Source organism: Columba livia, chromosome 12, assembly GCF_036013475.1.
Source record: "Columba livia isolate bColLiv1 breed racing homer chromosome 12, bColLiv1.pat.W.v2, whole genome shotgun sequence".
Classification (NCBI taxonomy): Eukaryota; Metazoa; Chordata; class Aves; order Columbiformes; family Columbidae; genus Columba; species Columba livia.
This window is the reverse complement of record NC_088613.1, coordinates 12,086,152-12,111,846: the sequence shown is the minus strand read 5'-3', so window position 1 is coordinate 12,111,846 and position 25,695 is coordinate 12,086,152. Positions and strand designations below refer to the sequence as shown.

General features: G+C 35.2%; 1 long non-coding RNA gene across 1 annotated transcript in view; it reads left to right on the top strand.

The window, feature by feature from the left end:
* Positions 1-4,536: 4,536 nt before the first annotated feature.
* Positions 4,537-25,695, top strand: part of LOC110362867 (uncharacterized) — a 65,956-nt gene continuing 44,797 nt past the window's right edge. Inside the window, exons 1-2 of the long non-coding RNA XR_010475686.1 lie at positions 4,537-7,783; positions 8,175-8,327. This is a non-coding gene — a long non-coding RNA (uncharacterized LOC110362867). The remainder of the gene's footprint in view (positions 7,784-8,174; positions 8,328-25,695) is intronic.

Genomic DNA, 25,695 nt, shown 5'->3' with positions numbered 1-25,695 from the left:
TCTAAGGAGACACCATGGCAGATTGAGTAACTTTTACTTTAAAACACAATTATTCCATTGGTTTGCTTGGGTTATGCACCTGGGCCTTTTGCTCAGTGAAAGCAGAGTTCTTGTCTTTCACTCTTCTCTGACACAGGTGTGTTACGTGACTGTCACAAAGTCAAAGGTGATGGTGCCTGCATCAGCTGATCTGAATTCCACTTGTTTTCTGCCTTGATTACTCAGTTGCCACACCTTTGGTGTTTCAACCTGGAAAACATTGAGGTCTGAAAGTGTGCCATTTCAAAATGTTTTCAGGCAGTAGAGTTTAAAGAATTAAGATTATTGTTTGAGAACAGAACTAGACTTAAACAGCTGGAAGGGAAAATTTTGACCATCTGAAAATGGTTAATCTTACTGTTTTTTGAACTAATCTGTGGTTTCTGGGCTTCTCTGATGACATAAATAGATGAAATTGTTTGATGTAGTTCCTTCTGGTATTTTGTGTTAAGTTTTGTGGACATTTTCACAAAAACTCTCTCTTTAATAATTAGCTGAGTTCAGCTGTGTTCCATGCCAGTAATATTAATTGGCTGGGCTTGCAGTTTAGAAATTTGCATCAGTGATTAAGATATTTACTGAAGTTTGTGTTTGACTGTAATAGATTTAGTAGTAACAGAACAAGACATGAAGAACACCTAGGAAACAGTTTGGAAGAATCTAGAAGGACAGGTGGCATTATGTAAAATTTTCTAAAAAAATATTTTTAGACTGTTCCTGCTAAAAGACTTGCCATATCTACAGATGCTTTATTTTAAGGATACTTGATGATTAAAAAGAGGAGAAAAAAAAAATGTTTTTAGTATTGTACTTGGAAAAAAAAACCCTACTGTAGATTTCTATTAATACATATATATGCAAATTAAAAAGCTTTTTTGTAAACTGCAAAAGTCTTCCAGTTTCAAACAAGAAAACACTCATCTCCATCTCAACATGACTAGATTATGTATAGGGTTATGAATATAATGCATGCACAAACTTGTTTTCTTTTTACTTGCATGGTCTCTGTATGAAATACTGATAGTAGTTATTGGACCAGGAAAATATTTTTGGTGAAATTTTAAGTCACATCACATTAAGTAATGAATGCATTCTGTCACATACTATTGTTTCAATTTCTACATGTTGGACACGATGTAATGTGATCTGAGATCCAGTAAGTGATGTAGAATAATGTATCATGCAGTGTGTCAAAAACATGTTTAATGTTCCTAAAGGTTTTTTAGCTTCATGTTCATTTTACTCATCTGGAGTGGTAAGTAATGTTAGTAAAAGGGCAGGTATGGCAAATGTAGCAAAAATATAATGGGAAAAGTCCTGTGCAGGAATCGCTGTGATGACTGGCTTCATTACATTTGGATTAGACCTATAATCTTTACATTTATATTGTATGTAGTTTGCCTGATAAAAGACATTTACTTTATCAGGAAAGTTGAATGTGTAGTTGCAAGGATTGCCTGAAATATACCAAACTTTTGTATTATGCTGTGTCCCATGAATAACTCAGTCCTTTCTTGAAATTCAGAACATGCATGTTTTGCATTTGTGTGTAAATGTTTCTTGCTGATTGAAAACTGGAATTTCACATCTCGAACTCTGACTGCCAGGGAACATTAGGTCAATAGATGTGACCAGTTGGCCTACACTGTGCTTGGTTCTGTCTGGGTCTCGAAAGCAGTCAAGTCCTAAAATTAAGATCTGAGTTTGTTGTGTTCCAGTCACTTCTTAAAGTCTATTTAAACAAATTATTTAATTCACTTCACTTTCTCCAGCTGCTTTCGTCAGCCATGTAACATCCCAGATTCTTAGCTTCTCTTCCGGAGACTTTTAATTCTTTTAGACTGCTTGTTTGCTGCCAGCTGTTATCATCTTACCCACTTGTCTTCAAAGGAAAAAAAAAAATTTTGAACAATATCTATTTGCAAAATCTTCATTTAATAGCTGGGTTCACTGGTGACAACCAGGAAGTTGTCATTCTTTCTCCTTATGCTAGAATGCAAATCTGTTGAGAATAACTGGGAGAACAAGGAATTTTCTGTACTTGTAAGCTACACAAATGCATGCTGGAGGCGTTGCAGGCTCCCTATTATCTGTATGTCACTGGAGCACTGTGCAAACAGAATATAAAAACAATGCATGGAAAAGGAAAAGTATACATTATGTAAATTTGCTAAAAAGCCCTGAGAATGTTTTGCATGAAGTAATATGGAAACTGAGAGCATAATAGATATGGAGACCTTTTCCTGGCTTTTTAGTGGTTGCTTGTGATTAGTATACCACTGCACATACCAAGTAGATGTGAAACAGTTTTCAGTGGTCAGAAAATTCCTGCTGTGTACAAAGGTTCAGTTCACTGATGTGTGGTGTAGATGTAAAGTTGGTGTTGAAAAATGAAGACAAACTTATGATCTATATATAGCATGCTTTGAAAATATAGACAAAGTCATGCTAGACAGTGCTGGGCATAATGAAAAGATTCTGATTAAGTGTTAATGCATGGAAAAATTGAGTGAAATCAGTCTTTTGCGATTTTCCTTTGTTATCTCAGCAGCTGGTTGTATACCATTCTGTACCACTCACTTGAACCCCCAGGTATTTCTACTGGAGCAAAGGCCAGCCTGGGATGTCAGCTTTTCTATTCATTACACCTGTTTTTCAAATAGCTTTGTGTTTTTTCTTTTTCCATATACCTGTTCTACTTCCTTTCTGTCCATATATTCTGTATCATATATTCCCATATAAGTAAACATGAGATACTAGTCTCTGTTAGTTTGTCTTTCAATAGTAGGTAGGCTTTTGGTTTTTAGGCTCTTCCAAAATGATTTCCATTTGAGTCAGTGGAGTAGAATAATTTTCTTGTTGCATTAAATGTAATAAACAAGTAGGCAGTGATTGGTCTTTAGGGAGCTTTCTGTATATCTATTTAAATGCTAGAGTGCACTAAGGCAAAAATCTGTTGAGAGGGTTTCGATATGGTTCTCTGCAGTTTTAATGGCTTTTCTGTTTCTCTTTTTTTTTTCCTTCAAGTAAACTTGACAGAAATTACTTTTTGGAATTCACTAAAACTGTTGTTCTCTATTCTCCTTTTGAACTCTGCTAACATTTAACCGAACTCGTCTTGACAGTTTACCAGATCTCTCTGGATTTACTGAAATCAACGTGACTCTCAGTCACTTGACAGAAATTGTTTTAATTTGCAAGTGTGAAATGGTAGTTGCCAGCTATAAGTACATAATATATCCAGGAAAACACATTTTATTTTTAGGCCAATGGCAAAGATACTTTGCACTACACACAGCACATGCTTAGTAAGTTGAAAATAAAACAGAAGGCTATAAATCTTTAAATTTGGATAAGTACTTTAAGGATCACTCTATTCAGGGTACTAACTCATTGATTAAACACGTGGACCATTTACCACATTTACCAAGTATACTTGACAGTTAATCAATAGATCTTTGCTCTAGTCATCAGCATTATCGATATTTAACATTCCAAATAAAACCCACCTAATTTTATCTGTACTATATTACTTCTGTAATTAAAAAAGAATTAACAATCTGCCCAAAATTACTTTCTAGACTGTGGTGTTTAAGCAGCTCACTTAAACTGTGGACATTAAGATTCAAGTTTCAAGGAGCTTTGAAGTAGCGGTAATACCTCAGTATCATATAAGTTGTGCTGTAATTTCGTTAAATCTTAGTAGTATTTAATTCTGCTTTCTTGAAATTCTCCGTGGCTATTAACATTGATTTGATATTGAGCATATATTCTTTCAGTGAGAATGAAAATATTAAGTGTTTAGTTCCACCAAGTATAAAGTTTTTGTAGACTATAGAACTTGTTAAAGAATTTGGATTAGGAAATAAGAAGCCCAAGCGTATAACAGTGTAAATAGCATGCTAATGTATAGAATTTGTCATCAGCTTCTTTTGATTTTTAATAAAGTTTTTTCAGAATCTATTGTTGTGGTTGAGACAGACAAATGACATCTATCTAAAGCATTAAATGTGAAGTTTAAATGAAAGCACACAACTCCTAAAACTTAATATATGCATTAATAGTATATGCAATTTTCCAAATACAGTTTAAGAGCAGCTGTCTGCCAGACTGATACATGACTGACAAAATATACAAAAGAGTACACTTGGGTCAGATATTAATTTAAAAATGTTCAGTATATTTAAATACATCAAAAATGTGATCGTTCTGTAATCTGATTTTTATAATATTAATTCTCATACTCATCTTCACTCATTCTTGTACTAGTTTTAAATGTTAAGATCAAAAAGTGCTTTGTAATGCTTTATAAATGAGAATTCTGATGCAAAGAAATAATGAAGATTTTTGTGAAATTTTCACAGAATCACATGGTTCATACAGCTCAAGATACAACTTTCAAACCTGGGCTCTTCTTTCTGCAAATCCTAGAACTAAGCTGACTTGTTGCATGAGTTGATGTTGTGTTTAGAAAGGTTAGAAGGTGATTGGTTTTCAGTTTCACTAAAAAGCAAGGACTTCAACAGATTTTTCATTGTGTTGAGACATTGTCAATGTAAGTTTTTTTCCTTATTCCAGTCAGTCCATTTCATTCGATAATAGAATAGTACTGTGTTTTGCAACAGTATAATGCCACAGAGGGAGGACATGCTATCTGGAGTTCAGGCTTGAGCCCTGACACATCAATATACACAAAGGTATGATTTGTCATAGGTCATGTTATCTACAGTAGTGTAATAACTACCAAGGCTTAGCAATACTGCTTGTGTGACTGCAGAAATCTTAGCAGGACACACCCATTTGATATAGTCTTTGGTGGACTGTATTTCATTCTAGAAAATCACAGCTGACAAAAGTAATCCAAGCAGGTGAGGTTAAAATGAGCTCAGATGTCCCCAACATTGTTATGATGTACCTTGACTTGGCAGAGGAATGGCATAAATACCCCCAGATTAACGGATATGTGAGAGTGTCTTTGTTGGCTAAAAAGGTGCAAAATGGCTCTGCAGAGCTTGAGCAATAGGTAGGTGATTAGTATCACATTTGTATCACATTTATATATAACATGAAAATGTGTTTCATGTAAATGTCATGAGATTCCATTTTATTTAACTGATTAATCTCAGAGTGCTATCTAAGAATGTCTCAGGAAAAGAGAGTTACAGTATCATAAGCTTTAATTACAAACCTCAATTAGGACGCTTCTGGGCCAGTGTCTGCTTCCTTTCTCTGCATGAAAACAAAGGTTTTCGTTATGTTTTCCACTTTTTGTAACAGTATTCAAGTGGAACTGGAGCTTGGAACAGCTAACAAGAATAAGAGCTCATTGACAAATAACATAAACATGGTGCAACTTTCTCAATTAGTCAAATCCTAAAATCAGAGTTTGTAACATTCTCTAGCCTGTTTTGGCTTTATTCTTTTTTTTTTTTTTTTTTTTTTTTAATCGTAAAAGCAAAGTCACTGCCAAAATATGCATGTCATTCAGAGGAATGGATTGTTGATAAAAACAGTGATAAAGCTTGGTCCTGCTACTGGCAATGGCAGAAATTCTGTTGACTTCAGTGGGGTCAGGGCTTGCCTCTCATGACTACAGGCAACACAGGGAGAAAAGGCAGCTGAAAGCTATTTTTGCATTTTGCAGTCCTTGGGATGCTTTATATCCCTTTTTAATGCAAAGTTGCCTGAAAGAGGATCATGTTAAGTGCCAAGAACTGCCCCAGTGTCTGCTTGGAAACAGTTTCTGGTCTCTGAATAAATGATTAGTTGCAAATAGTGCAGTCGTATCTATAGTCTTTATCACCCTTGTTTCCATCATGTGTAGGTTTCTCTGTTTCTTTTCTACAGCGAAGGAGCTAAACTGACAGCCTTATATATGATTCGTGCTAGATAAAAATATATTAGAATTCACAATGTGGTTATTATCATTTGGGATATTATGTGTCTGCATAAGTCATTGTATAAAGGATTAAAAGCCTAAAAAATGTTAATAATAAAGCCCCCAGATCTAATAACTTTAGAGATTAAAATTAATTGAATTAGTCTTTGATCTTGGTTGTTATGTTTTAAAAGTTCAGTAGGCACTTGCCATTCTCTTTTCAAAGAACCAGCCATTGCTAAGCATGGGATTGGAATGCATCTGTACAGTCACTTCTTGACAAAAAATAGAAATCAAAACCAAAGATGAACAGAATTTTTCCATCCTGTTTTGTGTCAAAGCAATCAGAGCTGAAGTGATGGTTGCTCAGATTTTATCAATCTTTTAGCTTTTAATTTGAATTTGAGGAATGTTTACTGAAATATCTTTGCTAGCTGATGACGTGGCAGTAGTTAAAAATGGTGAAGCTTTAGTATATGGCTGTCTGAACACTATTATTACAGGGGTTAGAGTAACACCTAAATTATTCAATATCCATCTGAACCAATTAATATTAGCTGATGTACACTCATTCAAATTGCTCTGTTGTCATAAGCTTCAGGCAGGTAGAGAGATCAGAACCATTTATTCAAGATTATTAGTTTTATGTCAAATCTGTAAAGCTTATTTTATTTCACATTATTCCATCATCCTATTTGTGTCTGATGCAAATGCCCTTGATTTTCTTTTTCAGTTCCAGAGTTGTGTAAGTAAGGCGTTATGCTACTATAAAAATCCTGGCATGATAGTCAAAGTCGGCTCTATCTCCTGCTACTTTCCTTACTGTATCAGAAGTGGTAAACATGTATCTTCTCAGCTGCCTGTTTTGCTACAAGTCATGTTTTTACAGATAACTTTGTCTTTATATTTGTGTTGCTTTTTATTATTCAGAAAAGCTGTAAAAACTCAGTCATTGCTGAGCAGATATAGTGAATCCCAAACATAAATATTTCTTCCTGTCAGGTGGTATATTTTATCTGAAGTGGTTTACAATTATGCGGAAAGTTAAAAAACAGAAATGAAAGGAAAGGTAAAAGAAAGGCAGAAACAAAACAAAGCTACAGGAAATGAATATTTAGGACATAGTCTTGGATATTTGTGGCTGTCCAAGATGTGCTACGCTACCTGACAGTATCTTAGCAACTTTGAAAACCTATTAAAGCATCTTTAATTATATCCCTTACTATTCATGTTTACCTGCAGTGCATCTCCAAGCATGTCTTTGCATTTGTATGTGCCTGTATGTGACGGTGGAATTTACTGAATTCCTGCATTATGTTTGCTGTGATAATTAGTAAAGCACAGTGAGTATTTCAGAATGAATAGTTAATCCCCTTAATTTATGCTGTTAAGTAATATACAAACAAGATTGAACAACTTTTTTTTTTTTTTTCCCCCACTTTAAATTATGGATCAGTTGGAACTGTCTCTGTGGAACATCAATTTCTTAGTCTGTGGAGCTGTGATCTTTACTTTTGTTTCTTCAGATGAATAGTATGACAGCAGTTTAGTTCATTGTTTTTAATACCTATCTATTTATCAGGTTAAATATTTTGCTAAAAATAGGCAAATTTGAGGTATGCTTCAATAAGTGGTTGAAACAAAGCTTTCTAGTAGCAAAGAACTATGTCCTCTCATCAAGAAAGAACTTAATATTTGCTGTAGTCAAATCTATACAGTAACTAATTTATTCTCTCTTCTTTTATTTCCCAGTTTTCTCTGCTCCCTAAATGTTAAGGTGCTCTCCGGCTTCATATAACTGTAGAACACAGCCTGCTCCCTGGATGGGAAGTGCAGCTTCTGGGAAGATAGGGGAGTGCCATAGAGGTACATGCTAACCAGATTATGTTTTATTAGGCAGACTGTTAGTTCTTCAGAGGTATCCCATTTAACCTCACCGTAGTTCCCAAGACATTATTGCCTTGCACCAGATTGCAACACACCACAGATACCAACCTTCTGTGAAACAAAGCTAGATACCCTCATACATGTATCTAATCAGCAATGTCGATGGAGATCAGATAAGTAAAAAGCAGTGAGATTTGCATCTGTCTGCTGACATGGAGTGTAGATACCATGACTTGTTGTGCCATTAAACAATTATGACATGGGAAATAAGGAAAAGGTACAAAGACACAGGAGACTTCTTTATCTTTTGTGATGCATGAATATCCTAGAAGTGACTGCTGCTGGTGCTCTCTCTCTTTCTTATACTAAGGTATTCCTTTGGGTTGCATACTGGAGTGTGAATTCTTCCTGTGACTATTAGCCACTGAAACATAGTCTTTTGCTATCTTCCTGGGAGAAGAAGAAGAAAAAAATATCCTGTAAAATTGGAGGTCCTGACTCCCTTTGATCATAGCTGATAGAGGTAAAGTATTTAGGTCTGACAAAGTCCTTTAACTGATTGGCAAATATAATAGGAGTGCATTTAGTAGAACAGTCTGCAAAAATTGAGGTCAGCCATTTATGTCATCCCTTTGAGATCTGATAGGAAAACATATAGTTTGGTCCTGAAAAAAATGTGGTTACTGCCAATCTAATCTATGTTAAAATAATGAAAGAACTGAAAAAAATGTGCACTAGTGAAACTGTTTAGTATGGCTGGTGCAACTTTAACATTCAAGAACAAGAAACCAGCCAACAATAAAAATCTTATGCTTGGGCAGCTCCTTTACATTTTAGTCACTCAAGAAAAAGAAACTCCTATTGCAGTGGTGTAAAGTCTATAGATTTTAATGATTTCATCCAAACAAAATGACTGCATATGGTACTCTGTATATGATCATACATATATACGACTGCATATTAATAAAAGCAAGAAGACTATAATAAACACATTTTATATCTTGAAACACATTAAGCGATAAAAGGTCTACATGAAAACCGTTAATGCAAAATTAAATATGTAAACTAGTGAGACAAGAAGGCCTGCTGCTTGAGTTAGTTAAAAACCCTCAGGCTGGAAGGCAGTTCGCCAGAACCAGAGAATCTCAATTTTCCACATGACAGGCTACCATCTCATTTATAATGATGTTTTAATCATAAGACATCCTTTCTTTTTAAAGGAAAAAAAAAAAAATCCAAGTTCTAATGAACAAGACTTACATTGAAAAATCCTGTCATTTCTCCCTTTAGCTGACAGATATTGCTGTTGGATTGCAAAGTTTCATTTAAGAGAAAGTTTCATGACAAATGTTTCCAATGTGAACTAGTGAATGGCAGTCAGCTGTGATTATCCTTCAGTTCATTACAGTCATGCTTCTAACTTACATTGCTGACGTCCTAATTCTGAAATGAATTTGAACTTGATTGAATTGTTTCTTTTTGATCTGAAAGGCAACATCAAACTAGAACTTTGGAAAGAGATACTACCAAAATAGGTTGCATGAAGTTTTATTATCTTTTTTATGAACAAGTATAATCAGAATTAAAGGAAACACCAATAATGTTCCATATCATCCTTGTTGTTTGAAGAAATGAGGCATAAGTCAGATTGCTATAAATACCTTCTTCTCAAAGTTGGGTTCTTGAAAAAAAATCCATTGTCCATGAGGATGTGAAAACAGTAAGCTATTTTGTGGGGTTTAGATAGCTTAAATATTTGAATTAACTGTGATAAAAGAAGTAGCACTAAAATATTGAAAATAATTTTGGAGTACTGTAATAAGAAAAATAGGTTGTATACTGTTGATAGAGCGAGTGTATCAAAGTAAATCAGTTGACTAAACCACGTAGATATTTTTAAAACTCTTATCCCAAAGCTCTATTAATGGTGATATATGTGTATATTATTATCTTGGAAGCTAGCTAACTAATTAGAGGAATATGCTTTAGCGTTACCAGAGCTACTACACGAGTTTTTAAAAACTTCAATGCTTGGAAGGGCAACCTGTGATCCTCTGCTGTTTTGGGTAAACTATTAGAAAATCGTATTTAAATAATATTTCTCTTAAAAGACAGTGAGATAGCACTGTCTGATTTCCTTCTTACTATTCTTACTTGTGGCACTCATTTTACGCACATAGATTATGTTACCACACCTAAATATTTTGTTTTGAACCTGAGTGCTTGGCTAGCAGAGGCCATGCTGCACCACTATCAAAGTACCTAAAAGGGTTTTGTGTAGCCCTAAGTGAAGCTTGCATAGTAATATACCAGTAAAAAGAACACATTTTACTCAACAGTCACCTTGATTCAAAATAAGGACGGCAGTCACAGGAAAGGCACGAGTGAGTATATCAAACTGATCTTATTTAATACTTTAAATTTTGTATGATTGATCAAATAAGCCACACAGAATTATATCTGTCCATGGATAGATGAATGTGGACGAAGCTGCAAAATTATTGTACATGGAAATAGTTTTTTTAATGTACAAAGCATTCACACAATTGTATGAGCGTTCATGATAAAAACAAACTTTGAAGGGTAAATCCATTGCTTATGTAAAACCTCATTATGATTCCTGCAATAGTATACTTAATGTTTTTGTTTATTTCAAGTCACCCTTTATCACATTGGGACACGCACAGGAAAACAGACTCACTGACATAAAGGGAAATATTGTTGCCCTAAATGTAAAAGTTCTCTTACAGAGCCCTCAGTTGAAGGAGAGCTCACATACTGTCCTCTAAATTTACTTTCGTCTTCCTCTTGGAGCTAAGATGATACACTTCAGAAGACTTACGTCTATTGAATTCTGCACTTCAGTTAATTCGAGAGCTGAAACTGCTGATTTGACAATGAATTGCTAGGTGTAATTTAGATTTGTTCTAAAACTTAAGGCAGCGTCTGTAGCTGTTAAATAATGTCAAGGCTGGACAAACATGAATGTGGTTCTGTCTTTTTCTTTCTCTTATCTTTGCTAAGTAATAGCAGGTTTTGACCCAAGATAGTAGGAAGCAAAACAAAAAAATATAATACACCAAGGTCTGTGAGACATATATAGGGAGTACTAATTCTTATGCAATTTCCTTTCATTTCTAATAATAGATAAGTATTTAGATATCCAAGTTTAAAAAAAAAAGGGGGGGGGGGATGTAAATAAACAGAATATATGATAAGCTGATATTTAGCCTGATTGTTTGAAGTATGGTGCATGCTTTCCACTGACACAAACTTCGTGCTGGGTGCCTCTCAAAAGATGATCTTCATTGTACCAGTTTGGATTTAAATAGTTTGAAAAGAAAGCAATGTGTGAAACAGATAGTAATAATTTTAACTGAAATGGGTTATCTGTCCAATGACAATCACCTGGTAAGTAGCTTTTAAAGCTAATTTTTTTCTATTTTAGCATTGTTGTTCCTTTCATTGATAGGGGAGATTGGCTGAGTTGAGAAAATTCTATTGTCTATACTTCTGTATTTTTCTTTTTTTTTTTTTTTCTGTAACAGGCATCTGGGAGTTCCTGTAATTGTTTTAAAGCAAAAAAAAGTGATACTTATGCTTGATTTCACAGGTTTTTTTTCCATTGGATTTGAGAGGTTTTTTAAAATTAAAATCATGGAGAAAATGTATTTTACCTAATGATTGACAGGGAATTACCAGTATTATGAGATAGATGATAGCGTAAAAATAAAAATTGGCAGTGGCGTAGAGAAGAAATTGTTCAGATCAACTGTATTTGCAAAAGTGATTTTTCATTTTAAAAGGCTGCAAAAATATTAAAATTCAGTTGCTCTTCAGTAAAATAAAATTTGAAAGTGCTTCCATTAAAATTAATTAGAAAATGGTGCTTTGTCTTCCTACATCTGGCCTCAGGGTGTTTTTAAGTTTTTAAATTAAATTCTAAATATAACTGAATTCTGTAACTTTTAATCAATGTCAGTTTAATACATCCTTATAGAGCTTTGCTGAAGAAAATGTTATGCAAACATAGACACAAGAACACTCCACCCCAGCTAGTTCTGTTTACAAGGTATTTATTCATGGTAACACAAATGGGCTTCCACTATCTCACAACTCATGACTCAGCTGGATTCAGTGGTAGACACACACTTGGAATAGGCAAAATAATGAATGAACTGGCTGTGCATTCTGTTCTCAGGCCAAAATCTTGCTGAATGAGTGGGAACTGTTACAGGAGTAGGCTCTCTGTATTTTGCACTCAGTGTAAGTTATTAATGCTCTGTATCTTATGATCCCAAAGTGCTTCATTGATGGTGTTCTTCTGAGAAAGCTGTGGGTTTGGTGGTTTTTTGTTGTTTTTGTTGTTGTGGGTGGCTCTCTTTATTTGTGGCACTTGTTTGTGTGTTTGGTTTGGTTTTCTTTCTTGTTTTTTAGATGGGGAAACAAAGCCATAGAAAGGCTAATAGATTTACCCATAGTCATAAAGGGCTTAAGGGAAAATCAGAAATAGGAGCTGGAAGAGAGACTGTTTTATGCCTCTGAGAGGGCTGTCTCTGGAGTAATTATACCCATGATGCTACCTAATTTTATCTGCACATGGTAACCTTACTGACTTCTCTTTGGATGCCACAGACAGAATTTCTGAAGCTCTGACAATGGTGTAAATGTAAAACTACTTCTTAAAAATACTAGTTTACACATGCTACTTTGTATCTACAGGGTGATCTTCATTCAGTGTTTTGAACAGCATGGACAGCACTTCTTAAGAAGCCTACCCAGCATGACTGGGATTTATAAACATCCCAAAGCTGAATAAAAGACACCTGAAATCCAAACCTAAGAAACTCATGCAATCAGAAAGGGAGGAGCAGCTTCCCATGGCTTTGCTGATAGCCTGGGGATTCTGGTAGTTTGGGTTCAGTCTCCTACTTTTCACAGGTGTTCAGCTTTAGGAAAGGCTGCTTGACCCAGGTGCATTCCATTTAGCACTTATGTGAGGCAGCTTAGAAGTTGATTAACTGGTGAGACTGAGAACACCTCCAGAAGGTATGTGAGATATTAGGTGTACTGAAATGCTTTGTGTGTGAGCCTCTCTCTTTTGTGATGTGGGAGGAACATTCCTTGTTTCTGCACCTCAGTGCACTGCTCAGGACCTGGAGGGCATCCTTCTAGGAGTTTGTTTCTCTAAGTCAGAGTTTAGCTGATTGAGTCCCAGGTCAGCTCCTTTGCTGATGAACTGTGATAAAGAAAGCAGCTGTGTAGCAGGTGTGTCTGTGCCTGGTCTTCTTTTGCCCCAGACCTGCTGGCTTGGTTTTATGGCTCAACCTCACCCATCTCTGTCGCTATGGACTTTCTGACCTGAACTTGCAGCTCTGCTTCCTGGCTACTTGTTGGTAAGTTCACTGCTTTATTATTGTGTTTTGCTTCGTGTTTGCTTTTCCTTGTGCAGCAGCCAGCTCCTACTGCTCCCGGGCATTCCTGGAGTTTGGTGGGATGAATCTGGTCCTTCATTTCTTTGTCATTAGCTGTCCAGACAGAGGACACTGGGCAAGTGTAGCTAAGTTTGAGGTACTCAGACTCCCATGTCAGTACCTCGTTGTTATATAGCACAGTAATAGTACTACATAATAAAGCCTCACTGTTACACAGTATTGTAAGAGTACCATGATAATTTACAAAATGTAAATAGATACTGTAGCATAAAAAGTTTGTGGTTGATGTTTTTTTCAAAGGAACTAGAAAGAACATTCAGTGCAAGTATGTGCAGAACTTACATTTCTTATTTTTCTGCAGTTTTCTTTAACATACCAGTTTCAGAGAGCCTGAATTAGTTGTGTTTGAAAATCTGAGATTTAGAATATATTTGTATCTATGCCCAATATAAATTTCATGTTTTAAACTGTGTTGTTTTAGTGCAGTGATTTGTTCAAGGTCACGTACTAATTGCTGGAAGAGCTAAATAAAGAATCTAGAAATATCTGCTCTAACCAATACATCATACTCATTACTGGTTATTTTTCTACTGACTGGCCCATGGCTCTGGGACACTGTGTCTGGCGGACTGAGTTATTACTTTTAGGTTTGCAGAAATTCATAAGAGTTGAATGCTTCAGAAATAACTACCTATCTAGAGAAATGAATGGCAAAGTAACCTTAACCTGCCCTTTCTTTATAAAGAATATCAGATTTATTGCTAATTTCATGATCTTGGCCAAGCTTAGGTTTTTTTAGTGGGTAAAACTATGACTTCATGGTAGTTTGTAAGACTTTGGGAGTTTGACTAGTGCAACATAGTGCTTCTAGTGCAGAACCTGTTTTTTCTTTTCACTTTTTAAATTTTTTTTTAAGAGAGTTCTGAGAAATTGTAGGTAGTTGATCTGCCTTGGACATGATAGCTTTTTTATAAAAAAAAATCTGCTGGTGTTAGTGATCTTTTTTCCTACCTTTTTCTAGTTCCTTGAACGAACCGCTATCACAAGGTAGTGCTCTGACGTTATGTGAATATAAAGGGAATAATATTTTTGTAGATTTTTATCTGTTAATAAAAATATAGTTTTATTTTCCTTAGCTAATCTCAATATAAAATACAGTGACTCAAATTTTGTTTGATCCTAATACATTTAGGCAGCCAAAACTCCTGGGACTGAGCAGAGCTTTCAAACAGACTTGATGCAGATTATTTCTATGCTAATGTCTCTGTTAAATGAGAAGCAGCACCTACGGAAACAAGGAGCAGTTCAGAGGCAATGAAGAGAAAGACACTATCTTCTTTATGCTTCCTTCCCTGTGTTTCTAATTACTAAATTCAGTTCTAGTAGAAAGTGTGATTTACGTTTAAGCGCTTATAGAAACTGGCAACTAAATTACATGAGATTAATACTGTTTAGTTCCAGACTTTTGTGTCATAGGATTGTCTCTTTGTGTATTTTTCTCTGTTGAATTTCTCAGTCTGGGATATTCTTGTCTAGCTCAACAGTACCTTGAGATACACAGTATGGGGAGCAGTTTTGGAAAGTTAAGAGACTATTCCCCCAAAATGGGAGAGATAAATGAAAACTGTAGAATATAATTTTAGTAGCACAGAAGGGAAAAATCTACCTTTATCCTGAAAATATACTTTATGAGCTGAAAATAAGCTTTCCTATTGGCTATCCAGCCATTAATGGAATTTAAAAGTAATGTTCTTCCTTTCACTGTTGGGGAAATTTGGTAAGGGCTGAAATGGGCAGAGTAAAATAATGAAGAGATTTGCTTCTCTTCCTCTCTGCTGAGTATGGCTGTCACAAAGCAACACAAGATAATCGTATTGTGACTGCAAGTAAGACAAAGTGACTTCCCAGCTGTTAACGGGAGAGTGACATTGAAGTAGATCTTTTACAGTCAATCAGTTTTCAGCAAAAGCAAAGAGAATGAAAATAAGAAATGGCTAAAAAATTGGGAGGTAAACCTGCAATTTCTGTCCATCACTGGAGGCATCTTAACTGCATGTTTGCAAGCACTAGAAAGCTTCAGGAGATTGATTTTGCATGGCATTAATAGGATTAGATGCAGTCTGTCTTTGTTCTGACATGTTTCTTTTTTGGACCTTGGTAATAGGAAAGAAGTTTCTCAGGCTTTGGTCTCAACACTTCAGAGAGGCACATAAAACACTTTCAACTCAGAAAAGTTCATGTTTTTGCTATGAAAATACATCATCCATGAGCAGATTGCCTATTTGGGTTATACTTTAGGGTCTGAATAAGGTATGTATGCAATGACTTAATTACAAGTATCAGCTCTCTGATACCCTGTATTAAACCAGATGGGCCAGGTAATTATTTACAACTGGGCGATATGTTGCTGGTGGTATCTGGAATATTACCTTCAAGTTATGCCCCTTAGTTCAAGAAGGGTATTGAAAAACTGGAGAGGCCATAAATAAGAAGCCTGGAGCCTGTGACCTATGAGAAGAGCTTAAGGGAGCTGGGCTTATCAGTCCGGTAAAGATGAGACTTATTGGGGATCAGGCAGTTTACGACTATGTGAACAAGAGTTGCAAGGCCAGTGAAACCAATTCTTTTACATAGAGGCAGAGAGTAAAGCAAGGCCCAGAATCTACAAGACCGTACTGGAGAGATTCATAGTGCAAGTTGAAAACGACTTTCTCAGTAGGATGGTAGTGGAGTATTGTAATGGGTTCCTCAGAGAGTCTGTGTGTTTGAAAGTCTGAACCATACAAGGTTGATGTGATTTAGTACTGCTTCACCCAGAGGTTCCTTCCAATTAATGTTTCTATGATTCCTTAATTTTAATTCATATTGTCAAAATATCAAAATGAGATGAAGGAAAAGGTAGAAGACATTATTAATATTAATTGCATTCTCTTCATTTTATTTTTACGTAAGAGAATTTGTAGTAGACAGAGTCTTCTTTGTGGTTATGTGAGAAAGAAGTCGGAAAGTAAAAATGTTGCAAAGGCAAGGACACCATATGTATAGGTTTACTTTCTTCCCTTCCCATCTCTGTTTTCTTCTTGTGCGGTAAATTAAATGTGGTATTTTGCTTACCCTTATGCACATTAAAAAAATTATAATAGAATGCATCTGTGATAAGGTATTTACTAAGTGGTGAGATCATAATTTCTTTGCTTACACAGAATTTCATAGAGTGTCAATTTAAATTTGAAGAAGATACTGCTAAATACAAACTTTCCATCTCTATTATTAGTTGAAAAATGAATTAATACAGTAGATGTTAACCATTGCTGGAAGTTTCCTTTAGAAACAACCTGTAGAGTAGTGAGGAAGTGAGGCTAAATTATAACCTAAATCTATCATACAGCATGGCAGAACTTGAAGTACTGTATGTTGAATTGAAGAGACATTCTGGTTTTGACTGTAAATGCTGAAAATATTTTAAGTCCTGCAACTGAGAAGTTTGCCAGACATTCTTATCAATGGACATTTGTTTTTGTATGCATCAGAGACCTACCTTTAGCAGATGAGAAGATATACGGTGTTCTTTTAACTTCTGAATCCAGCCTGATGGTGCTAATCTCTAATTTATTAATCACCATTTTTAATCTGAAATCTCAGTTACTGACTTCCCAACTGGTGCAACTTAGATTCTACTGGTTAAACAAGTAAAAGATTCCATGTATTTTTAATGAGATTTCTGTATTCATCAGTTCAGGCTTGTCCTAAACCAACCTGCACATACCTCAAAAGATAATCCTTTTAATGGCAACTTCCACAGTGAATGACTTTTTAATAATTAATATATAATTCAATAAATATAAAAACAAAAGGTGGATATATTTTCTAGATGTAGTTTACTGTATTTGCATAAATTTATTCTTTCTTGCAAGTGAGACAGGATTATGATAAAGAAATCTTTTTGTGGGAACAAATACAATGTCAAACTCCCTCTCTCAAACCGCACCTCCGCCTCTGCTGTCTGTTCAGGTAACACGCTCAGTGCTTGCATCAGAATTACAGATGCATTGGTTAAATGATCCAAGCTAACTGGAAATCTAGTCTCTCCCATGTGTGAAGAGAAAATGGAAGTATGTCATCTGTGTTAGACTCATCATAAATTTGATTTTTCAATTGGATTGCTGTAGACTTGACAGACGGCCTTGTGTTCTCATTTATTTAAACAGTAGCATCATGGTTAACATTTTTTAATATACATCTCTGGGTTTTTTTTTTTAAAAAAAATAATCTCCTTTTTGTTCTCAATTTGACATCCTTCAGATTTGCATTTAGCAGCATTTAACAATGCAAAAAAATAATATATTATTTTAGAAATTATATGAGCTTTGGGTTGCAAAAAGTCATAGCTCTAACTAGAACATTATTTACTGGGTCACAAGCGTAAAAGTTAATGTACCAGAGCTTCTATCTTTCTCTTTCTCTGGATGGATTGTGACTGTAATGAACCTTAACTGATTTCTATTCATCTGGCTTTTAACTGCTGAGATTTGCAAAGAGAATTAAAAATAAGACCCTTTATGTTGTCATCTTTTCTCCCTACATTATAGTTAGCAATTTGAATCACACATTTATGTTTAACCAGAAATTCAGGGCATGAACAATAATTTCAAAAACCTCCAAAGTGGCATTGCATTGAAGTGCGATGCAAAGAAAAGAAAATCAACTACCGCATGTCATGATGTGTTAAGAATAGTGGGACTCAAACTATTACTGCTTTTAGTAGTTTAGCATGTATGAGTTTAGTAGTTCAGTACACGGTACCAAAATAAGAAAGAAAAAAAAAAAAAAAAAACAACAAAGAAAGTAGTAATTAGAGTGAGTGCCTTAAATTTGAATATTGATTTCTTGGTCTCTGTGTATTTGCAGTTGCATGGAAAACCACACTTGAGTTAATGAAGCCATGTTTAGATTTGCATTTATCTACATAAGATGTAATAATTTCTGAGGGTGTGCCCTAAGGTTATTTGTTTGTCAGTAGGCTGTACCACTGATCCTTTTCCAGACAACTGTGGCAGAATTTTTGCGTCTTTTCCAAATATAAGAAAGCGCTGTAGGACAGCATTAGAGAGCTGTCAGTAGTTGGTCATCGTTACCTCTGTCTTTGCAGTCAATATGCTACTAAATTCCTGTGTGTAATCATCTTTCAATTTTAGCTTCCGAGTCAGTTCAAGTGTAAAGAAATACCAAAGTGAGGTAAAAGGATAGTGCTTGGAGCCGATACGCCTTAGGAACAATGCCAGAATGATAGCACTGGATAGCACATGTCGAGCAAAATAAACTTCATTCTAAGGTCAGTGTGGTTATAAAGGTGTTTAAGTTATTGGAACAGACACTGTGAGTTGGTCCGTACTTTTGTCTGTCTTGGTCCCAGAAAGTTAAAGCAGCTGTGTCTATTAATCCATTCCAGTCCTCATAATACTTCTGTGTGCTGCCACAGTTCAAGTGATATGTTAGGGAAAAAAAGTTACTACAGATTTAAGAATAATTTATTTTGAATCCTCTAAAATAAAATATCAAAATGCTTAGGCAGAGATGTTTGGAAGAAAATAAGAGGCTGAGACGTTCAAAAAAATCATTTGAGCAGTCAGCATTATTATTTTTGAGCCAGTTTCTGAACACAGATGACTTTATTTTACATGCAATGCATACGATAATTTAACATAATATTTCCTTTTTGATTGGTGTTCTTGTGACTGATTTTTATTGGTATAATTCTTTTCAAATATCTTAGTTGGGTAGTTTTTTATTTGTGTCTGGTACTTGTTCTATTTTATCTTAACAAGATATTTACCTTTTAAGAATTCTGCATAAGTATATGCAAATCCATATTTTTATATGGACAGCAGTAAGGTCAAATGAGAAGTATTCCAAATTTGGAATTAGTGAAGTGATTAGTGCTTGTCAGTGCTAGGTAACTGAGAGATTCATGTATTAAAACAATTTTTTTCTTTATTTCACGATGTATTTGGACTTTCCCCGAACACTTGAGTCTACTGTTCTGAAGATCTACCTAATGTGATCTAACTAGAGCAACAAAACTAAACCCAGTGCAGTCTTTAAGACAGAAACTGGAGGGAAAGCAATCATCTGTGGCAGCTCACTTCTCCAAGTCTGGACACTGAGATGAGTTCTTCCATGTCTCTGAAGATCAGCAGATTTAGATTGTTTCGGAGGGGGTGAATGTGGAACATGGCTTCTGAGATTCCGGTTAGCCTCTTCATATAGAGGCTATAGATATTATTTATTACTGCGCTTAGTGACAGTGTATTACACAATGTCACTAAGAAGGTATCTTTTGTTGATAGTATAACTGATTAGTTCTGAGGTTTGGTTTTTTTATTTATTTATTTTTTATTTTTTTCTGCTTTGGAATTGTTGCATTATTTATATCATTTTTGAGTACTGTCTTTTGAGGAATACTGTAACACTGAACTGTTGTGTCACGTTGCCCTTTTTGTTCTAAGAAAAGAAAGGAGAACTGGTGGGCAATACTGAATCCATTTCCCAGGCAAATCTAACGTTTTCGAGTTCATAAATCTCTTGCCTGCTCACTCCTCTAACAAAATCAAAGGTCCAGTTTTAAAAAATATTTGCAGGAGATAAATGTTTGAACAAAATACAGATGTTAACAGCTAATTACCAGTCTTCATGTTTAAATATTCTGAGAAATGTTATTATCATGAGCATTTTACCTATTTGCAAAGTTGAGTCACAGTGACTAAAATAAGATACAGGCTGATGAATTTATCTCTTCATATAGGACAAGCAGAATACAGTATTACTTAGTGTGTTTATATCACTCACCAATTAAAGCAAGGTGCTGGGAATTTTAGGAAGCGCTTTGTTCTATACATTGAGAAAATAAACACCAAGCCAGATATTTAACAAGGAGAAATGGGCATGAGTCAATCAGTATCAGTGGACTTTTGGTGATGCACTGAAAATCTGTGAATCACTATCTGTACAAAACAACTCGTCCCTCTAAAGTATCTTCTGTCTCTGCTTGAAAGCCGAGCAGACACTTGTGTTTGTTATTAGAATGTTAAATCTAAACTCACCAGAGCTGCTGATTTTGAAAAGACTGCTGGAGACAAAAATACTTGCAGAAGTGATGAGCATTGTCAATAGGAAATTATATTTTTCCTATATAAGCACAAAGTTGTATTTCAAAGGAATGTGGATGTTACACATTTCATATAGCAGGAGGCATGAAAAAGGCAACACTGGAACAACTTCTGGAGGCAAACTGACATGTGTAAAAGCATAGATTTACCTCTGTGATCAAACAGACTGCTAAGGGAACAAGGAATTAGGAAATGTAGCTTTTGTGTGAGTTCTCAGATCGCAGATTTGACCTGTAAAACGTTCATGTAATTCATCTACTCTTTTTGGCCATTGTTGAGCAATGTTCATGGCTCAACAGTACTGTTGAAGGTGCATTTTCATTACACTTGAAGCATGCCTGTATTTTTTCATCAGGGAATGGAAAAACTAATATCAGTGTAGGATTTGAAACCATGCTGAAGGCAGGGAATAAAAGAATGCTTGTAATTGCAGGGGGTGGTAGAATAGCCATTGCTGTTTCCCTTTGTATCGCTGAGTTTGGAGCAGTCCTTTTTCACAGGGATGCTTGATCTGCCAGTGTAAGACCAGTCAGTGATGTAAACCTTGAGTGCCTGAGAGCAGCTGCCACAGGACAGAGAACGCCTAGTAGGGGTTACAAGTGCTGGTGCCTAAAATCCATTCAGAATCATGACACTCTATTGAGGAAAAATATTCCTATGTAGAATCAAAAATACCAGAAATATGTTTTAATTGTGTGAACTGATAGCAAGAATACTTTCATTGGGATTATAAAAAAATACTAGGATAAAACCAGCAGCATATTTTAAAAAATAAATATTTGCCAACATTCACTTTGTGTTTGATCTCTTTATATTTAATATACTCTTATATAATCTGTGAAACTTAACACCCTGGCATATTATTATTTTCTGTTGTACAGGGAATGCATAACAAACATTAAATTGACAATGGAAGTGGTGTCTGTTTAGTCTATCATGTTCCTTTCTTACTCAGCATTGTCTATTGCCTGTATGGTTTGAAAGTCTGGAAATATACTCTTTTTTTATTTCCCCCCCCGCCCCCTTGGATCTTGGACTTGGAGTAAAGCAAGCAGCAATTAGCAGTTTTTCTCAGCAACAATGGCAGCATTCCTGCTAAATGACTTGTTATGTTTTTAATTACTGGATTATATCTGACATCAAGTATTCAACTTTGCATATTTCTAATTTGTTCAAATTATAGTCACATCATTATGTTCAAATCACAGTACCCAAAATGTGGTTTTGCTACAGGATAATTAACCAATGACTTTGAAATATGCAAGCAGGGAGTCTCATTTAGGTAGACAGCACAAGAAATAAGAGGAGCTAGTGATGCATTCCATTGCATTCTTATCTTTTGAAAACAAAGCTTCGATTTGCTTTGTTGTTGATTGCATTATTCCATGTCAGATTTTGTGATCTATAGTTATCTTACATTGCTGCAACACTGAAACTCTTCACCCTTTGACATGTGCTCCTGAACTAATTGCTTTGAAGTTCCCAATAGAATTATTGCAGTGGGGAAAAAAAAAAAAAAAAAAAAAAAAAACCCCAAAAACTAGCAAGATAAGTTTAGTGGTATGAATAGTAAGAATAGTGAGTAGTGTACACTATGATTCTTGCAGTGTTCCAGCCCAATTATTACATATTTGTGATTTCTATACAGGAGGGGCCATAATGTATCTTTATTTTTCCTTATCAGTTGATTTTTTTGCACAAAGGGTAGAATATGGTTCACATTGAATCGTCAGCTGATATTATAGCACTCGTGCAGTAGCGATGAACATGGTAAAACTGCTGGAGTTAAAAGGATGCTTTCCCTACTTTTGTCTTCTGATCAACCCATCTTATTGATTTCTGAGTGCCCATCTTTTCCAAATGAGTAGTGGTTTTACACCTTGTAAAGAAATGTGTGAAAGTGGGACAACTTTAAATGGATTTACTCTTTTTTGGTAATGATTTTGTCATACTAAATGATTCAGTAACTTTTTTAAAGGTACTTTGAATACAGACACATGCAAATGTAAACCCAATGTGTATAGCCAGGCTACACTACAACTTCCTAGCAAATCTAACAATTACAATAATAGGAATGAAGTTGCAAGCAAAAAACACAGCACTCTTATCTGCTTTCTTAATCTCTCATTCTTCCAAATATCTGTTGCATTTGATAAAACCAAATGCTTTTTTTCCATGCGTTTAGAGATAAATGGCATCTGTCCTGGACATCAGATGCCGCATATGCTGTCCTCTATGTGTATTAATTGCCCTACTGGTAGAATTATATTTTTGAAAATAAAAACATGGCCGCATAGCTACACTGCTTTAAAATCACGGTATCATTTTATCTTTTCTGACAGAGTGCAGATTTATAGATCAGATTCAAATTTGTTCTCACATGTTCCTGTCCATATGAGAGGAAAAAAGGCTTGCACTACAAAATGCATATGAGGAAATTATCTTGTTCTATGTATAATACTCATTTCCTTTACCTTATGGTCCACACACTTTTTTTTTTTCTTCTCCCCACTCACTGTCTTACCTTTCCTGTGTCACTGCTGGGTGAACTTACTGGCAATAGTGCCAAAAATTTCCTTTAGAAGCCTGATGCTGTTGGCGTGAAGCAGCCATGTAGCAAGGGAAAAGCTTACTGCTCAGGTGAACCTCCGACATAAGCGAACTGCTTCTGACTTTGGAAAACCAGTTTGCAGGACTCTCTTGTCAGGTATTTGAACTATGTTATATATAGATACATTTTAGGAAGTTTTTGAATAAAAGACTGTATGTATGAATACTTCATGAATTCATGATAATACTGGACTGTACCAAAGGGTAATTTATTGGCATTTCTGAATTTGATTACTGAATTTGTGCTATAAATTTAGCTTCTCCTATTCTGTTCTCTCTTTTTAATCCTTACTCAAATTGGAATGGTCATTTTTCTGTTGAAATGGTTTTTATACTACTACTTTTTGGTCTGATCACTCTCACCTAAGTCAATAGGAGGATGCAAGATAGAATGTTAATCCTCATTGAAAAAATTTGAATTAATTTTCCCATTCTTGATGTGAACTCTGATTTGGAGTACGCTCACATAAATCTATGAAGGGAAGCTTATAATTTAATAAATGTATTCTAAACCACAGATAGATTAATTTAGAAACAGAGATTGGCAAATGAATGTTCAAAATCTATAAATGTCTACCTGGTGCTTAAAGACTGTTAATGTCTGTGCAAAGTTTCCAAGATGATTTCTAGCACAATACCAATATTGCAACAGTATGTCTCACTGGTGGATGGGTATAGATAATAGTGTTAGGTGTGAATTGACCTTCTAACTGAGTTTTCTTATGCATAATATTTACTTATCAGATAAGGGTATGCTTGAACATGCTTGAGGGGTGCACAGAATGTATTGCTTTTGTAATCTAGAACTAATTTCTTTTTATTTTAGTGTAAATGTAGTTGCACAAGTGATAAGGAAAGCATTCTATTAAACCCAAAAGAGAACTCAGGCACAGTCTTCATTAAAGTGGTACAAAGACCACACCATCTGCTACAACTAGTCCCAGCTCTCATTGGGTTTGTTTGCTCTGTAGTTCCTGCTGGCTGAAGCCACCTGTTCACTTAATTAGAAACACGTTCTTAAAATACTGTGTACTACAAGCATTGGGTGTCTCAGAGGTGGGGTTCTCAGGCAAAGAAGCAAGTTGTAAGTAAGGTTAAACTTTCTTCGTATCTTAAGTCTGGGCAACTGATTAAATGACAGGAAATAATGTGTAACTTTCAGAAAATACTTCACCAAATTTTGATTTGCTGTGGATATAAGTGTCTACCTCCTCCTCTTTTTCAGCAGAACTAGTTTTATTCGGCCCTACTGAACTCAGTTAAGACAGTTCTGCATTTCACTTTGCAAACACAAAATTAAAGGTAAAATAAGAGCAATTACAACTCTTGGTATTTTTACTATCATCATAGATCAAGATAAAAAATGAAAGCAGAAGTTGCATTTGAAACTTGCATGTAACAAAAGGAAAGTGAAATTTTTCAAATATGATCTGAAACATTCTTTCTTGCCAATCAAAAGGTGAATGTTTTCAACATACTAAAGTACACAAGGGAAGTACGCCTCATTAGAATAATCTGACTTACTACTATGCAAACAAAGTCTATGTGAACTCTGAACTCCACATGCATTTCAATCTCCCCAGAGAAGACAAAATCAACTTGGTTTTCTTCTCCACTTGATGACTGCCTGAAAGCAAATAATAGTGAGAATGTATCCACCTGTTTTACTGGGAAAACTGTGAGTTGCCTGGGTCCCCTAAAAAGGAAAGGGAATTTAAGAAGATGAAGTAGTATATTGAAATGAAATGCTAGGCATTGGAAACTAGTTTCTGTTTCAGTTGGGATGTGTGTATACTTTGCAGCTGATTTTCTTACTTTCCTTCCTACAAGGCCTCTTAGTAACTGTGTAATTGCTCTTGTTATATAAACTGCGTAACCGTGGGATTTATCCACTGAATTCCGAAAGTTTATCAGTTTTACTGGGACTGTGTATAAGATATAGAACAGTGCTCATCTCTGCTTTGGTTTATGAAATATATGGGGTTTGCTATTGTTTTGTAGGGTTTGCAGGATAGGCTTTTATCTCCACCAAGCACGCACATATCCCTGTGTAGTCATTCCTGGCTGAAATTGTACAACCCAACAGCATCTTCTGAAAAGAACTTAAAAAAAAAAAACGCGTTCTTCAGATTTGTTTTGCATAACTATAGGACTAGATCATAATTATATTAAGTAAGAAATGGGTTTTTAATTGTGTTTTTGTTGTGTTTTTGTTTTTTTTTTTCTTCCTGTTGAAATAGATTATTAAATGTTGGACCTGGAGGGTGTGTCTCTGTGTAACTTTATTTCTTGCTTTTAAGCTAGCAATCTTAATGAATTGGTTAATTACTTAATGGGACTTGAAGATAATAAAGCTTTACTAGGAGTTTAATATTAATTATGGCTATTATCATTATTAAGTATTACTCATTTACTGCAGGAGGGACTGGATCGTGGGTGCTGGTACAGAAGATATTGTAGAATTCACAGTATCTCTTAATTTTGTCCTCTCTTTAACTCAGGGCAGTTTCTGACTGTGATGAGGGATAAAGAGTTGAATCCTGTAAGTGAATTATTCCCTATTGGAAACTCAATAGTGTATACGATACTTCATGGCTAGTCTTATTTCTTTCTCCCTCTAATCTGTCCTGGTACTGTATTCTCATCATGTTGCAGCCTTGAATTATTTCTTGCCTTCTGT